We start from the raw sequence: 6,000 nt of genomic DNA, 5'->3' as shown, positions 1-6,000 counted from the left end.
CTGTAAAGCAGCAGCCAGAGCACAGCAAACCACCCCAGCCTGGGACTGCAGAGAGCAGCTCTCAGCTGCAGGGAGGCAAGGCCATTGTGTGTGCCTGGCTCTGCAGCACCAGATACAGCCATGAAAGAGCCCTCCTGACCCTGAGACCTCCCTGGACACAGAGCTGAGCCTCAGCTGCTTCTGAGCAGGGGAGATTCCTGCATGCAAGACTGGGCAGCCACAGATGGTGAAGGACTGGCCTTTCTCACTCATCAGTGAGCTTCTTTTTATGGCTTCTCAGCTTTCAGTATGAGGAGCAGGAAGAGTGAAGTGCTGGTGTTTGCAGGCAGTGCTAACAGGATGTGACTCTGCCCTGACTCATCATCCTCTTTTCTTCTGAAGAGGAGAGGGCTGCTCACACCTGGGCCATGGACACCTATAGCCACACTCATCAGCACAAACCCACTGCTTCCCAAACTTGCACTTCAGAGGCTGCAGGAAGCGACCTTCACATCACACAGCTAGAACTTTATATTTTCAGAGGATCCTCACAACCAAAAGGACTGAAGGACTCCAAAATGCCCTCAAAATTTAAAGAATAACACAGTGGTTTTCTGAGGAGTGTCTGAGCTAGCAGGATTCCACTGAGGTATTAAGTCCAAGAAATTAAAGCATTAAGCCACACAGCTGCACAATATGACTAAATACACAATTATTGTTCTCTATTTTACAATTGAAAACTTACCATGTTTGAATAATCTCCAGTGAAATGTATTTCATGGGAACTGGAAACAATTTGCATTAAATGAACCAGATGAACACCACTGTTAGTGAGTCCACGTGCACACGAGCAGGACTGAGGTGCCTCAGCTGAGAATTATCTCTGCCAACACCGTGGCTCATCTTCCATCCTGACAAACTTACACCAAAGATTTCCCTGATACATTTCCCTGCCCATCTAAGGCAGTCATTCAGTAGCAGGGATGTCTCACAGGCTCACATTCCAAGCAGATGCAACACCCTACACATCTGACAAAGCAATTCAGTTCTCACCAAAGAAACATCCCAGAAGGGCTCATTCAGATGGAAATCTTCCAGTATTTGTTTTTCAATTACTGGAAGAAACATCACAGTGGGGTAAATGATTTTTTACCACTCAGTAGATTTCAAATGAGACACACCATATAAGACACACCAGAATTTTTTTTGTATTTGTCTACTAAACATCCTCCTGAACAAGGGCATGGATGTGCTAAGGCACACCCTCACTTGCTGCAAAGGCAATCATGTAAAGTAATAATATGAGAAAGTGTTAATATTTAATGTTAATATTTATAATATGTTCATATTTATTTATTTATGATTGGCTGGGACATAATTCTTCTAAAGAAAAATTACAGTTCAGGGAAGTCTGCAGGGGAAGGATGCAATATATAGCACAGCCACACCAACACCTGGCCAACCCAAGGCTGGAAGTGCAATTAAAAAATGACAGAGAAATTGCTGCAGGCTATGTTTTTGCTTATGTCTCACTGCAATAATTACAAAATGGAAAAAATAAAAAAAGAACAATAAGTGTGTCTTACAATGGCAGCTACAGTTGGATTCCAGTCAGGCTCTGCAACAGAAAAACTGCCAGTCAGCTGTGGCTGCTACACTTACAACAGAAACACCAAATGCCTTGAATATCACACCCAGTGAGCCTGGAATATTGACACTGAACCTTTAGAAATGAGCAAACTTTATCACTCCCTTTTACCTGCAGCATTACTCAGAAATAAACTCATTCATGGTCTAAGGAAGAAGCTCTGCACTGGTGTTGGGAGACAGGAATTCAACACAAACTTGTAACACATCAAGTGCTACCAGCAATGTCCCATGAAGAGCAGCAGATATATTTATCACCTTTTTAGGCTTCCTTCCTCCCCCCCAACCATCTACTGCATCTGGAAGAATGTTTTAATGCCAATTCTGACTTTAACTTTTTAAATTGAAAAACAGAAGAGTTAAGTTACCTGGGTCTTACACCAGGACTTACTGCCTGCCTGGAGTGAAACCATGTGTACCTAAACTGCACCCTGGGGTGGGATCCAAACCACACAGTCTCCAAACAGGGAGGAGACTTTCCTTCCTCGAACTTGCTGAAATTATGTGAGTGACTCACTGAATGTCCTTTTCTTGAGTCAGCACTGAAACAGAACTCCAGAATTCCCTTTGATTTACAGTAAAGATAAAATACTGTAGGATTGTTGGTCTTTCTTAAAGGATGATCAGTGACTGCTCCCCTGAGGATGTCTCACCACTAAACCCACTTGACTCTTGCACAAACCAAGGCTGCATTCCTACCCCGTGCTCCAGCCCTTCCCTCCCTGGGTTCAGACCTGTTGGAGCCCAGCTTTACCATGTCACACAGAGGAGTGAAGGTCATGTGGCTGCAAATCCCATTTGCACAAAGTAAACAGGTAAATAGATTCCAAGTTTGAAATCAGTTTTAATAAATTCATTAATTAGCAACTTGTCTTCTATCCCAGTAAAGCAGAGTGTAGCAGGTTCAGAAGTTGGGGATGCTGAAATTTGGAGTTAGGCTGAATGAAAGACTATGTACAATACAAATCAGCTTTCTGTTGTGATGTAAATTTATTCTCATAATTTTTACCATTTATTCATCCCAAAAGACATATTGCATATTTGGAACATTTTTAAAGAAAGAGCCACTGTATTCAAGACAAGAAGTAGTTTTGTCACATCAAAACTGATGACATACTCAATAAAATTATTTTCCAGAGCAAGAACTCCTTACAAGAAATATAAATAGAATATAAACTTCATAAATGATCTAGCATGAAAAGACTAAAATAGCAAATTCATTCCATACTGAAGGCAGTACTTTACCATAGTGTGTGTGCGGTGTTTCTAAAAAAAATAAATCCATGTCCCAACAGTGGGCACTGAAACAAATACAGGTAAGCTTTTGGTTACATTTTATTCCAATAGAACAGAATGAATTGATGACTTCACTCTTTTGTCTCAGTTTACTGACTAATATGATCAGGTAATAAAACATTGCTTTTAGTTTAACCCAGGCTTTGGATTTGTTCATCAGACACGAGGAAGGGATGACACACTTTGGCAGCACATTGGCATTTTCAGTGTCTCACCTGACATAACACAGGAACTACCTCTCCCTGCCAACATCTCCACTCCCACAGCTGAGAACCATTTACCCAACAACCTCAATTACACCCACTCTCTCTCGTGGCCACAGAACACCAGTGCCCATGTCCTGCTCCACCACATGCAAGCACCAGCCCAGAACAGCACGGACACACATCCACATCCCTCAGTGCCTTGGGGCTGGGACACAGCCAGCTCTGGGAATGATGCTCACTGAGCACACCGAGAGATTCAGCCACTGAACAACCTGGAATTTGAAATGCTTGGAGAGGGAAGTGTCAGAAATGTGCAAACAACACGATGGGGCTGAGGGAAGACAGTAAAATGTCTGATCCTGGGAAAAGGACTGGCTTTGCTTCATTCTAAGATGTAAGCAAATCATAGAACAATCTACAGGAAGCAGTAAGCAAAAGATTCAAGAATATAAAATAATTCATACCTGTCAAAGCATTTAGAAAATAAAATTCCCCTTTGCAAAGTTTTTTAAAAAATGAGTTTATTAGTGTTATTAAACCAAGACTTCTGGAAATCATGACATTCCAATAAAAGTGATCACTACACTACTATCACTGTTAACTAATAATGTAGAACAGCTGTCAGTTTGTGAAAACTAAGGAATTATACTATGTGAAGTGAAGGAATTATACTATGAATATTTTCCCTATTGTGCATGAGGGATCAGCTTTTCTCTCACTACTGTTCAATAGTGTTTGATCAATAGTCCAGAATAAAGCTTCAGGAACCATCCCTATAAAACCTCCTTCAATGCTGTGCTGAACAGTGATGGGAACAGGCTGCTGCTTGGGCCTGCTGCCTCCAGTGGTTTTACCAAACAATATTGCAAAGTCAGATACCACAGGGTGCACCTCATACTGGGGTGATGTGAGGAGTACAGTGATTTGATTGACAAGGTCAAATCTAGAAGCTAGAAGTCAGTGAATCCCCCCCAAAAAAAGTTCTGGCAGACAATCAAACAAGAAAACCAGAGCAGGATATAAAGCTTATTGTCTATTCATATGATGTTAGCAGGGTAATAACTGTAAGGACATGTTCTGTTCTGGCATCTACACATTTGCAAAATTAAAAATTGTTTAAAAAGCTGACAACAAAAACTAGAGGGATGAAGAAAAAAAATTAACAATTCATTCATATAAAGAAATATTGGAAGTTATGAACATGGTATGTCAAATCCCTAGATCAGAACAAGATTTGCAGCAAAAGAACATCCTCCAAGAGAGATGTATTGGAGTTCCATTTTTGGAAAGCAAAGCAAGATGAACTGAAACAGAGGATTGGGGATTGGTTTGGGGTTTTTTTGAGAGAACAGTAGTTGCTCACGTACCTTATCTAGAGGTCACTGATCCTTTTTCTGAACTTCTCAAAGCAAGAATTCTTTTTTTCTAACAAATGCTGAACTTCTTGACATTCTGCTGCTGCTGCTGAAATCAGACTGAAGTTTTATGACTGTGTGATCCAGATTAATGATGAGTTCCCCTTACCTTTGCAAATGGGAACTTGAGCTGTAATGTCCCTTCCCATCAAAACCTGTGTTTCAATTGCTGATTGACCTTCTACTGCTGGGAGCCTTTAGTCAGACACTGGTAGCACCCAGCTTTCAAGCAGGAATGGATGCAGCCTCTCTCTTCCAAGCAGAAGAACTTGGCTCTGGTTGGACAAACCTCTGCTCATTTTCAACAAGTTTCTACAAAGTAAAAACCCAGGAAGGCCAGAAAATAATCCCCTATACTGCAGCCCAATTCCCCACCAGAGAAGAAAGAGGAATTTTGTGTTCACAAGCACGTGCAAAGAGGGACTGGGATGAGCAAATCAGCTGGATCTGGGGAATTCAATGCAGCTGTTTGCAGGAAGCAATCACTCTTCAAACAGACCCAGAGGTATATGCAAGAGAGAAGGAAAGAATATGGCTTCTAATTCTGTTTTATGATCAATTGCTATTATTAATAGGAGACTCAAATAGGAGACTCAAAATTTTGAGGCAGTTGCTAATGAAACACTAATGGTGGATGAACAGCCAGAGGGGGAAAAGGCCCCTGGTGAAACCTGGCCAGCCCCACTTGCAGAGCCAGCGCAAAGGACAGTGGCTTCCCAAAAGCCATAGTGGTGACCTGGTGTTTTAGAGCACTCAGATGCTGCTGGTGGAATGAATTCGGCAGTGGATTTGTCATGGAAAAGATTCAAGCCAAAGAAATGATTCTTGCAAGTGGCAGAACCCTATGGATTAAGGCAGGAGACATTCAAAATCTTACATAAAGCACACAGAAATCTGGAACAGGTAACATACTTCAGAAGACTTGATTAGAAAAATAACTTAGGGATATACCCCAAAAATACATGCACACGTGATTGATTACCTTTGCTTCAGCTATCAGTTATCTGATACTAATTCTCACTGTTTCATGAGAGCTCTTGCAATAGATTGTGCAGGCTCACAATTCTCCATTTAGCACCAAAAAAATCCAGACATTCTGCAGAAAGGATGAGGCAAAGACTCTGGAAGAACGCATTTAATTCAGCTACAAGGAAAATCACACTATATTTTTTACATATTTGTATTTTTAAATAAAAGGCCTGATATTGTAGTCCCCGCGTAGGTAAATTCTTTGAGAATTTAAAAAAGGTGCCTCACTCAAGACACCAGGACAAATCTGAAGAAATGTTCACATATTCTAAGATTTATACTAAATCTTCCAAATTGAACTAGCAACTGATAAAAGAACTTTCTAACTTTGCTGCTATGAGGAACCTTTTTAAAACCTCAAACTTCAGTGCAAGCTCAGAGCACTTGTTTTACAAGTGGAGCATCTCACACGTGTGAAAAGCTGCTTG

The sequence above is a fragment of the Ammospiza caudacuta genome, chromosome 12 (genome assembly GCF_027887145.1).
Source record: "Ammospiza caudacuta isolate bAmmCau1 chromosome 12, bAmmCau1.pri, whole genome shotgun sequence".
NCBI classification, from domain to species: domain Eukaryota; kingdom Metazoa; phylum Chordata; class Aves; order Passeriformes; family Passerellidae; genus Ammospiza; species Ammospiza caudacuta.
The sequence above is the reverse complement of the archived record's forward strand: the minus strand, read 5'-3'. Positions refer to the sequence as shown.